General features: G+C 43.5%; 1 non-coding gene across 1 annotated transcript; it reads left to right on the top strand.

Annotated features, from left to right (window-relative positions):
* Positions 1 to 212: 212 nt before the first annotated feature.
* Trnav-uac (transfer RNA valine (anticodon UAC)) lies at positions 213 to 285 on the top strand. Its single transcript has one exon. It is a non-coding gene; the product is annotated as a tRNA-Val (tRNA).
* Positions 286 to 11696: the final 11411 nt, after the last annotated feature.

Below are 11696 nucleotides of genomic sequence, written 5' to 3'. Positions count from 1 at the left end.
GCCCCGGGTTTCAGGTGGCCGCGACTCTGGGGTCACGAGGTGGGCTATCTGCTAGATTCTTCTCCTGAGCCAAAGGGTCAAAATCCGGCTTTGAACTCCGCGCCTCTGAGAAGGGGCGGAGCCACGGAGGGAAAGGTTTCCTGTAGCGCCTCTGCGGCTGGCTGCTGGCTGCACCCTCTGAAAAGGCTTGTTATCGGTGAAGGAGGCGCAAGGGTTCCATAGTGTAGCGGTTATCACGTCTGCTTTACACGCAGAAGGTCCTGGGTTCGAGCCCCAGTGGAACCACAGCTCCACTTTTTTTTCTCTCTAAATAGTCAGCATAAAACCAAAAGCCTGGAACAATATTTTTCTTTCTTCTACCTATATTTTTCCTGACACCTTTCTATCTCAGAAGCGAAACGACAGACACCTCCTTCCTCTCAACCAAGGTCGCAGCCACTATTGCCAGGTCGGAGAAATAACCCAGAGTGGAAGCAGGGCGGGTTGGAGCCTTCGCTGTTGTTTTACTCCACCTCCTAGGTGCTCCGAGATGCAGCAGCCCTTCCCCCGAGCCAGAACAAGTTGACCCCCAAAACTTCCCACGAAAATACATCAACATAGAACTCTTGGACTGCAGCTAAGTTTTTAAAGGTTGACTATGATTAAGGATTTAAGATCTGACTCAACTTTTTGGTAGCTTATTCAACTCTAAAATACGGAGCAAGAACAAAAGCATCCTCCCTTCCCATGTAGCTGAAGGGTTAGTGGAACGAATTTTCCTCTCTTTAAATAAGAATTGACATACAGTTTAGAATAAGCGTGATGATTTCAAATTTATTAATTAAATGTGGTCTTTGACAGTTTCATACATGCATATAATGAATGCATCCTGACCAGTCTCTCTCCCCACCCATGTTGATGGATGACTAAATGTTTCTTCAGTTCGTTTTTGCTCCTATTATTAGGGTTCTGTTGCAGGGAGAAGAACTTTCGAGGGGTGAAGGGATGTTTTTATCTTTGACAAAAGTATGAGAGAAAGGTTTCTGGGGTCCTGGGGGTCAAGTGTGAGGTGACGGTAGGAGAGAACTAAATGAGGAAAGGACACTTTAGGGTTGTTTTTTTCTTGCCTTCTCCCACCCCTAGTTTCGATTATACAGTATATAAATTTGCATATTTTTCTAACTCAAAAGTATGTGATGATTATCCTGTTAACAGTAAATTTACTCTTTTTTAAACCTCATCCAGTAAAATGCAGTGAGGAACTGTTAAGTATTCACATTGCTGTGAACACATTTCCAGAATTTTCTCTTGCAAAACTGAAACTCTACATCCCATTCACCTTGTTCCTCCCATCAATTTGATTTTTAATGGCCATGTAATAATGGTGGCGAAGTACACCAGACATTGACCTAGATACTTGTTTTGTTTAGTTATGCTCAGAATCAAATGCGAGCCTCCTGCCCCCATATTCAAAGCAAGGCTCGCTATCCTAAGCTAAGCTCCACCCTTCAGCCTTACTATGTGCTTTGTGACATCATCCCATCTCAACCTCAGTAGAATTCTGGGAAGTAGCTATTATTGCCATCATTTTACAGGCAGCAAATTTGCCATCAAATCTCTCAGTTACAAGTGGATGCTATAGAATTTCCTCCCAGCTCATCTTGGGCATCTTTACACTTAGCCAGCTTCCGAACCTTGGACATTCTGATTGTCCCCATGCTGTCATTGTCATAAGTAACTCAACACTGCACATCCTTATGTATACATGAGCCACCACCACCAAATATAGTGTTTTCCTGAGTGAGCAGATGTCAGCCTAGCACCAGTTTCTTCTGGGAGAGAACATTAGGACACAAACAGAGCCTGTGAAACTCTTCAAGGTCACTCCCTAGAAAATGATGCTGGAGAAAGAACTAGGGACCGAGGTTCGATTCTAATTCTATTTCCTTCCCTTGCTTGCTTTACGAACACCAGTCCTTTTTTTTGCTAAACCAACCTGTGGTTCAACAGTATCTTCTAAGGCTTCCTGTTGAGGCAGGGAACTGTGGGGGTTAATTAGAGGTGGGCTGAGTGGAAGACCTAAGACCTAACTGGAATAAGATGCTTAGTGGGGCCAGTGGCTCAAGTTAATCGCCTGCGCCTAGGCCAGCTCCCCACTTCAGTTAGGCAGAGCTGTGGCCAAGGACAAGGGGAAAATGCCACACAAGATCAAAGGTTTCTTCTTATTACTTCTCTTTGGCTATGAAGGTATGTGTCACTGCCATTGACATTTATTTAATATTTAATAATGTTATTTAATTAAGAAAATAGTTGAAAAATTGAAATACAACCTGAAAAATAGAAATTATTGGATAGTACCGTGTTAATTAGTTAACAGGTTATTAATTTTAAAAGTCATTTTTCTGTGGCAATTTTGTCGCTGTCTTACTACTAGCGTGCTGCTTCCGTGAGGAGTCTTCTAAAGTTCAAATGGCGTTTATAATCCCACAGAAAGAAAGGCCTCAAAATTTCTATAAAGCTAGTGTAAACTGCAACAATTAATGAGAGATCATGTGTTCTTGGAAAGTTTAGGAGGCGAAGTTTGAGCAATTGTAGAATTTCCTATTCTAAACCCGACTATTACTGAGGGTTAAGGATGAAGCTATTAATAGATCCGCTGGGACAAGTGTAAACGAGGCCTGTCCTAGGCAAATCAGGACAAAGGGTCACCCTAGTTTAAATATGGATTAGCATAAGGCCAAGTACCACTGGAGTCTAATAGAAGTCTAATAAAATAATCCAAAGAGAGTCAATAAAACCTAAACACTCATATACTCTGCCACTTTTCAATTTCTAAATGTGGCCCTAGCGGGCATAATATACTTAAATAAGGATAGATTAAAGCCAAATCTCTAAAATGTCCATGAAATAAATTTTAAATTCCCTCTCAATCTTAGAAATCATAGTCGTTCATGATGTTCTCTACTCTCATCAAATCAGAATTCCTTCTAAAGTTCATACTTTCAAACACTAAAATTTAGTTGAAGGGCTGGGATGTAGCTCAGTGGTACAGCCCTGCCCAGTCTTCCTGAGGCCCTGGGTTCAATCCCCAGAAGTATTATAAAGCAAACAAACAAAAGCCCTATTTTATCCTTTATCTGGGGTAGCTACGCATACCTGCAATCCTAGTACTGGGCAAACTAAAGCAGGAAGGTAATGAATTCAGTGACAACCTCAGCTATTTAAGTTTGAGGCCAACCTGGGCAACCTAAGACCCTGTCTCAAAACAGGAAGGAAGTCTAGGCTATATAGGAAGATCTTGTCAGGGAGAGAGAAAAAAAAAGAAGGAAGGAATGAAGGGGGGAGGGAGGGAAGGAGGAAAGAGGTTGAATTACTCTTGTGGACATTGCATGTTTATGAGTGTTAGAGGGTGTGACCTGTCAATCATACAACATGAATACGCATAAGGGTCAGAATTCCTGACTTATGCCATTCTCTTCTGTTTTCTCCAAATATAAATAAATATATATAATATATATAAATATCTTATAATTATAAAATATAATTATAACTATAATACACAATATAACACAATATATAATTATATGAATTTGACTATAATTATATAACCATTATATATAATATATAATACCCATTTTCATGATCTATCAGTCTTGTGACTTTCATTATATAGTCATATTTCTAGTGTTTAGAAAGACTCATAAAAATAAAATCTCAAGGTCATACTGCAAATCCTAAGATATGGGGATTTTTCTTAGTTTTCTTTTTAAATTCTTTGCGTTGTCATTATTTTGAGGCAAGATACCATACTGAAGCCCAGGCTAGTCTTCAACTCACTGTGCAGTTCAGGCTGGGTGTGACGTCATAGTAATCAGCCTGCCTCCATCTCCCGAGTGCTAAAATTACAGACATGAGCCACCACACCCAATTTCTAAGATAGGTTTGTAAGGAGGAGTCATGCAACCGGTTGTCAGAATTTCATCCTTGCCCTTTGCAATTAAGAGTCAGAAAATTCTGCCTTTTATTTGTTTATTTATTTATTTGTTTATTCATTCATTTATTTGGTCAGGCCTGGAGATGGAACCCAGGGCCCTGTGCATGCTGAACAATGGCTCTATCCCTGAGACATAGAGCCCACTCTCCCCACAAATTTCCCCAGGCTTTCTGTTATTTGCGGATTTTGTTGCTTCCCTTTTGTTCCTCGTCCTTTCGTCACACACAAAAAGCTGTAAGCAAAGTCTTTGATCCAGACACCCCTGGCTCCCAGACAGAAATGCACGGAGATCACACTTCATTTCTCTTTCAGATGGTCGCTGTTGAGATTCATTTGGTCACTGCTCTGTTCTTTTGAGAGCCCTTTGTCTGGGCTTGGAGAGAGAGCTTAGTCTGTAAAGTGCTTCCAGCTCACACACGAAGGGTTCGATCCCCAGAACCCTTGTTGAAAAAAAAAAAAAACCAGGCATGGGAGCTGAAGAGGTGGCTTAGCAGTTGAGAACACTTGTTGAAGAGTACCTAGGTTTGGATCCCAGTGTGCTCTAACTCCAGTTTCTGAGGCTCAGACAGTTTATTCTAACCTCCTCAGGCACCAGGCACGGTGTATATGCATGCAAGCCAAACATCAATATACATAAAATGAAAAATAAATAAGTCTAAAATAAGCTGAACATAGGATACAGGCTTATAATCCCAGTGCTGGAGAGACAGGTGCCTGAGCCTTGTTGGTCTGCCAGCCTGGCCTACTGCGTGAGCTCCAGGCCACTCTGCAGAGTCCCTGTTTCAAAAACACAGTGTGAAAAGGAAAAGATGGCTCCTGAGGAATGGCGGCCAGTATTGTCCCTTGGCCTCCACCTGTGCAATACAGACCCATATCTGAATATCTGCAGCAGGGTAAACATTAGAACTTGGCACTCAGAAGCAGAATAGGTCCCCTCATCTAACAACACTGCTCATTGCCCTCCCTGCCTGTCTGTCTAAGTTACTTTTCTTTTTTTTTCCCTTTGGTTTTTTTCAAGACACAGTTTCTCTGTAGCTTTGGTGCCTGTCCTGGATCTAGCTCCTGTAGACCAGGCTGGCCTCGAACTCACAGAGATCTTCCTGCCTCTGTTTCCCAAGTGCTGGGATTAAAGGCGTGTGCCACCACTGCCTGGCCCCAAGTTACTTTTCTATTGCTGGGTTAATGTACCATGACCAAGGCAACCTATAGAAGAAACAGTTTATTGAGGGCTTACGTTTATAGAGCGTGAGTAAATGACCGTCATGGCAAGGACTTGGCAGCAGACAGGCAGAGTGCTGGAACAGTAACTGAGAGCTTATCTCTTGAGACAGTCATACAGCTGAGGGATACCTAACTGGGCCTGGTGTGAGCTTTTGAAACCTCAAAGCCTTTTCCAGTGACATGCCAGCTCCAGCAAGGCAACACCTCCTAAGCCCCCCCCCCCCAAACAGTTCCACCAATTGGGAACCAAGAATTCAAATATATGAGTCCATGGGGGCCATTCTCATTCAAACCACCACACTGCCCCATGGGTAGAAGTCCTCTAAATGTTTACACGTGTGTGCACAAGCGTGTGTGTGTGTGTGTGTGTGTGTGTGTGTGTGTTTCAGTGATCTGATCTTCCTAGCTCCATCAGCACTGGTGTTGCAGGCCCAGCTTTTTACATAGATACAAGGATCCAAGCTGCAGGCTTCATGGCTGCGCAGCAAATGCTCTTAACCACCTAAGCTCCTTAATGCATCTTTAAATTAGATCCACCCTCCCATGATCAGTCACAAAAGACAAACTGTCGACAGCAGAAGAGGACAGGACTTTTTTCATGTCCTATGATTACTAATTCTTGTGCATGGCTGAGGAGCTCCAGATATATCTACAAAGACCATAGAAACCATCTGTCCAAGTCGAAGGACTGAGTGGGAAGTGTTGGGAAGTATACATTTTCTTACCCACCTAACCCAGACCCTCTACCCCTCCCCCAACTTGGAAACAAGCCAGTCCAAAATGGACAATGTGACCTGGTGACCTTCTGTGTATGCTACCCAGAGCCAATGTAGTTATTGTGGGAAACAGGGCAAATACAGGACACAATGGCTGCATTTAATCAGTTTAGAGTCCAGATGGAGACATAAGCCCACGCACATGGGGAAGACACATTCTGTTGGGCAGTGGGAACCCAAGCGCAATGGTTATTTGGCTCATTTAGTCGTTGTTGTTTCTATTCATTGCTGACAGCAGCAGCATAATGTGAAATAAGATCAGTGGATGGGCTTTGTTTCTGCACTGGATGAAGGGTGGTTTGGAACCCCACATGCGATCACATTTAGACAACCACCAACGTCATAGAACTAAGTTGGGGTTCCACTTATCTTCCACTGTGCATCGTGGATCCTATGCTATTCATGATTACTAAAACATCCATCCTAATAAGGTGTGTTAGTCCATTCTTGGATTATATTTATCGTATAAAGGCAGAGGGAGCGATCTTGCCCCATCTTACAGGTGTAACAGCCAACAGCAGATTTTTGTAAACACCAACGTTTTTTACAGAATTATTTTGGTTATGTGAACGGGGAGCAGTACGTGCATATGTATGCAGATGCCTGTAGAGGCCAGAGGCATAGGATCACTCGGAGCTGGAGTTACAGGCAGTTATGACACAGGTGCTGAGAAGAGAGCTTTAGTTCCTGCAAAAGCAGACTCTTAACCTCTGAGTCATCTCTCCAGCCAGAAGCAACTTTTTTTTTTTGAGATGTGGTTTATGTGCCATTTAATCCATCCACTTAAAGGGTGTACAATTCAATAGTTTTAACATAACTTACAGGTTTGTGGCACATACGATCTAATATTAGAACCTTTTCGTCACTACACATATTAAATACTCACTGCCTATTCTCCCCATCCCCCAGCCCCAGCCCCTGGCATCCACAAATTCCCTTTGTGTCTATAGATTTGCCTCTTCTAGACTTTACACTGAAATGGTGTTACACGACATGTGGTCTTTTGTCTTTTGCTTGCCGTGTGTCTGTGGGGTTCATCTGTGTTGAAGCATGAAAGGATAACAGATTTACCCATGAATATGCCTGTCGCCTAAAATAGCAACACTTTCACACCCAGAAGCAATTTCCTTCTTTCTTCTTCCCAAGAGGGACATTATTGCAGCCTGCTGGTTTTCTCTGGTGTCTTTATTCGTGTTTCTAAAGTAGATTAAGGGACTGGTTGCTTTTTTTTAATCATTCATAGTTTTACGCCTTTCTCCACTGCTTTGTCTGTTTCTACGGGAGTGAATACTGTATTTGGTGATACTCAATCAAAAAGGCCAAAATGACCTCTATGTCTCTAATGTACACCTTTCCTCGTGGGCTTGCAAGGTCCAGAGGTGTGCAGAGAAATAAGCATGCCTTGATTTACTTCTTCTTATTATCCTTTTTTCCCCTGTGGTAACAAGGGCTTCTCCTTTGGATTAAAAAGGGCACACGAGCCCATATTGCACAAATCTAGGATGAACAAGTGGCAGACAACACCTTGAAACATGTGCTGGGGGCATGAGAACAACCTGAGTAGGCAGAAAAAGATGCAGCTACACGGTCGAAATCATTGATGAGTTTTCTTCTAAAGGTTGCCTCCCCGCCGCCTTTCTCTCTTTCCAAACAATGTTAGATTCTGGTGTACATTGTAGACAAAAAGAGAAAGCCTTATGCTTTTATTCCCCAGTTGTTTTGGTGATTAAATCATGGGGGGGGGGCTGCAACAGCTACTTTCGTTCCTTGCTCCCTTGGTGACAGCGTTTTCTGTAAAATGCCTGCTGTTCCTTCTTTCTCTGCTCATTTTCATAGGAATCTGGCACCTTAAAATCCCAGGCTGCCTGCAGACAAATGCTTGCTAGGGAGGGGAGCCAGTGGGTGGGGGAACCTGCAAGAAATCAGCTCCAAATTTAATGAAGCATAGGAATATGTTCTGACACCACGTCTGCCTAGTAGTCGGGTCCCATCCCTATCCCTTCAGGAATAGGGAAGGATGTGGAAGTCCCTGGAGGTGATTTGCTGAACCTCATGTGAACTGTTGGCTGGCTCACTTGAAGTTTAGTAGATGTTTTTCAGTGACAGATTTGGGCTTCTATCCCTCCTCTTTTATCTCACCGCAAAAGTCTTGGCAAACTGATGCTTCTGTAAGCAGTAGGACCTCTGGGAAGTTGTCTCTTAGCTATCCCAGCTTCATTTGAGGGTGGGAGGTAAAGAATAAATGCCTCGTGATTAACAACCCCAAAGTCAGACAGACACAAATTGCTCATTCTCCAGGTCTAAGGATATAGCTCAGTGGTCTGGTTGCAGGCTGGTTTTGAACTCACTGTGAAGCGGGAATGGCCCTGAGCGTCTTCGTCCTGCTTCCATCTCTCAAGTGCCAGAATTATAGGAGTGAATGCCACCGTGACTTGTTTGTGTGGTGCTGGAGGTCAAAGCCTAGGGGTATCTAGCTTTCTGGGATCTCATATTAACGCACACATCCCGTTGATGAAGTCAGACAGTTTAACCACAGCCCCAGGGTGATTTAATCACCTCCCCCCCCCAAAGTCTCCATCTCCTGATGCTATTGCATTGGTGAACAGATTTCAACATGGGAATTGAGCTGGGGGAGGGGGGATCCAAACAATTAGAACACAGTGAGTAAGTACTAGGTGAATGCCTACAAAAATGGTCTTCCCAAACCCAGCATGGAGCCTCATTGTCTTTAATCTCAGCTCTCTCAGGAGGTAGATGAATAATGAAGATGTCAAGGCCAGCTTTGGTTACATAATAAGTGTGATGATACTAGCCTGGGCTATATGAGATCCTGCATCAAAAAAAGCACCACAGAAACAACAAACAATGGCATTCCTCCGCTTCCACTGCTACCGCAGAGGGTCAATTCTGCCTGTATCAGGTGACTAACAATGGAAGACTTGAAGACCTGGAAGAAGACATACCACTGGGCAGTACCCATGGTGTGTACTTTGATGCGGAGGTGGTAACGGAAGTAAAGGAGGCATATCTCTTTAGTAAGAGTCAGGGTCAGCGATTTTCCCTGCTAACTCTGCTAGGACCTTGCTCCACTGTATCAAGCTTCCTATGCTCCAGTGCCAGGTTCACAGTGAGTGCACCAATATGGCCACAGAACAAGGAAATGTGTATTCATGAGCCGGTAGCCTTTACACTCTTGATGAAAAAAGACGAGTGTCTTCTCTCAAGTTGTAAGCTTCTCGGGGGCATCAGAGTCTATTGTTAAAAAGCAAAGAGGTTAAAGGAGGGGTTTCTGGTCCCCATTGTCTACACTCAGGTTTCTTTTGAAGATTTTACCGAAGGTATGTATTGTTTTCTAGTCAGAACAGAAATAAAGGGGTTTGTTTTGTCGAAAAGAAGTGGGGGGTTTGGCACTAACGAGGAGAAAAGGAATGTATTTTACTTATTCATTCTCAGGTTCAAGGCTGAGACTGCTTATGACAAATGACAGATTAATAAAAGCATGCAAATTTGGGCTGATGAGAGAGCTCAGCTGGCAAAGTTCCTGATATGCAAGTATGAAGACCTCCGTTCAATCCCTATAAATCAAATAAGAAATCTGGGCACGTGTGGAAGAGGAGACAGGAGGCCCCCTGGGGCTTACTGAACAGCTAACCTAGCCTGTTTGTTCATTTCCAGGCCACTGAGGGAACGTATCTCAAAAAAAAAAATCTGAGGCTGTCCATGGTCACATACACAGTACATACAGGAACACACACAAGCATGCAAATTCACTTATTAAGTAAGTTGAGGTAGGGAGAAGAACACTTATTCACTGTTAGTGGGTGTGTAAACTGGTGTAGCTACTATGGAAATTAGTGTAGCGGTTTCCCCCCAAAAAAATCTTAAACTAGAACTACAATATGATCCTAGTCTACCACTCTTCTTACCAAAGGACTCTAAGTCAACCTGTGATAGAGACACCATGTACAAGCAGGGCATGGTGGTGCATGCCTTTAATCCCAGTACTTGGGAGGCAGAGGCAAGTGGATCTCTGTGAGTTCGAGGCCAGCCAGGTCACAGAGCTAGTTCCGGGACAGCCATGGATATACTGAGAGTCTGTCTCAAAATGAAACTATGACATTTACAAGAAAATAGATAGAACTGAAAATCATGTTAAGCAAAGTATGTCAGATTCAGAAAGACAAATACTGCATGTCTTCTTTCATGAGGAAAGGACTAGAAGAAGAAAAAAGGAGAGATCTTGGGGCGAGGATAACAACATACATGTGACATGAAAGCAGGAGGGGAGTTAGTTATTTGAGGGTAGAAAATGGACCAGGAGGATGAGGGGAGCAGAAAGAAAATAGGGGAAGGGAGTAAAGAAGGAGGGTAAAAAGAAAAACGTTTGGGGCTAGCTAGGTATAGTGGTGCATGCTTTTAATCCCAGCACTTCAGACAGAGACAGGCAGATCTCTGAGTTCAAGGGCAGCTTGGTCTACATTGTGAGTTCCAGGACAGTCAAGGTTATGCAGTGAGATCCTGTCTCAGAGAAGGTGGCCAGGGAGGGACGCTAATGCTTACAATTGACTTTAGTGGTAGCTGAAGGACTTAATTAAACCTGTTCCTGCTAGATTTTGCACTTTCTTTTTTGAAATTTTATTATTTTATGTGCATTGATGTGAGGGTCAGAAGCCCTGGAGCTGGAGTTATAGGCAGTTGTGAGCCGCCACGTGGTTGCTGGGAATTGAACTCAGGGTCCCTGGAAGAGCAGCCAGTGCTCTCAACCGCTGAGCCATCTCTTCAGCCCCAAATTTTGCACTTTTGACATTTCCAGATTACGTAGGTGGAATTTATATGTATTGTGGTTCAATAGCTCTTATGTACTATATAGAAAGACCTCAAGAAGAACTTTCAACCAATAGTCAACCCAAAATAACCTTTCAGTTGTTATTTTAATTATCTTTTATGTGTATGGGTATTTTGTCTGTATGTATGTCTGGGTGCCACTTGTATGCCTGGTACCCTCAGAAGCCAGAAGAGGGTTTAGGGTCTTCTGGGACAAGAGTTATAGATGGCTATGAACCACTATGTGGGTGCTAGGAATTGAACCTGGGTCCTCTGGAAGAGTGTCCAGTGTTCTTAATTCCAGCCTCAGTTGTTCGTTTATGAGACAGGGTTTTGCTAGGTAGTCCAGGCTGGTATTAAACTTTCTTTTTTAACTAGACAGGGTCTCATATTCCCCAGGCTTGCCTCCAACTTCCAGTGCAGCTAAAGGTGGCTTTAGACTCCCGATCCTCCTGCCTCTTCCTCTTGCAGTGCTGAGATTACAGCCCTGTGCTGCCACGCTGGGCTAAACATGAGGGTGGCGTGTGAGGGAACTGGGAATCAATCCCTGGGTAGCATGTTCAGTCAGACACTGGGCGGAGGAGGAAAGGAAGGGGTGGAAAGGGAAGAAAGGCAGCAGGAGAAGAGGAGGAAACAAAAGTGGAGGAGGAGACTTAATCAGTAAAAGAAAAGGAAAATAGGGGTGTAACCTGGTTTGGAGAAGAGGCTCTCAACCAGGGGATCACCCCACCTTTGGGGGTCAAATGACTCTTTCACACCAGTCGCCTAAGACCATCAGAAAACACAGATGTTTACCTTCTGATTCCTAACAGTAGCTAAATTATAGTTATGAAGTAGCAACGAAAATAATTTTATGGCTGGGTGGGGGGAGTCACCACAACCTGAGGAACTGTATTAAAGGC

The sequence above is a fragment of the Myodes glareolus genome, chromosome X (genome assembly GCF_982192425.1).
Source record: "Myodes glareolus chromosome X, mMyoGla1.1, whole genome shotgun sequence".
Classification (NCBI taxonomy): Eukaryota; Metazoa; Chordata; class Mammalia; order Rodentia; family Cricetidae; genus Myodes; species Myodes glareolus.
This window is presented reverse-complemented; position numbering and strand designations above follow the sequence as displayed.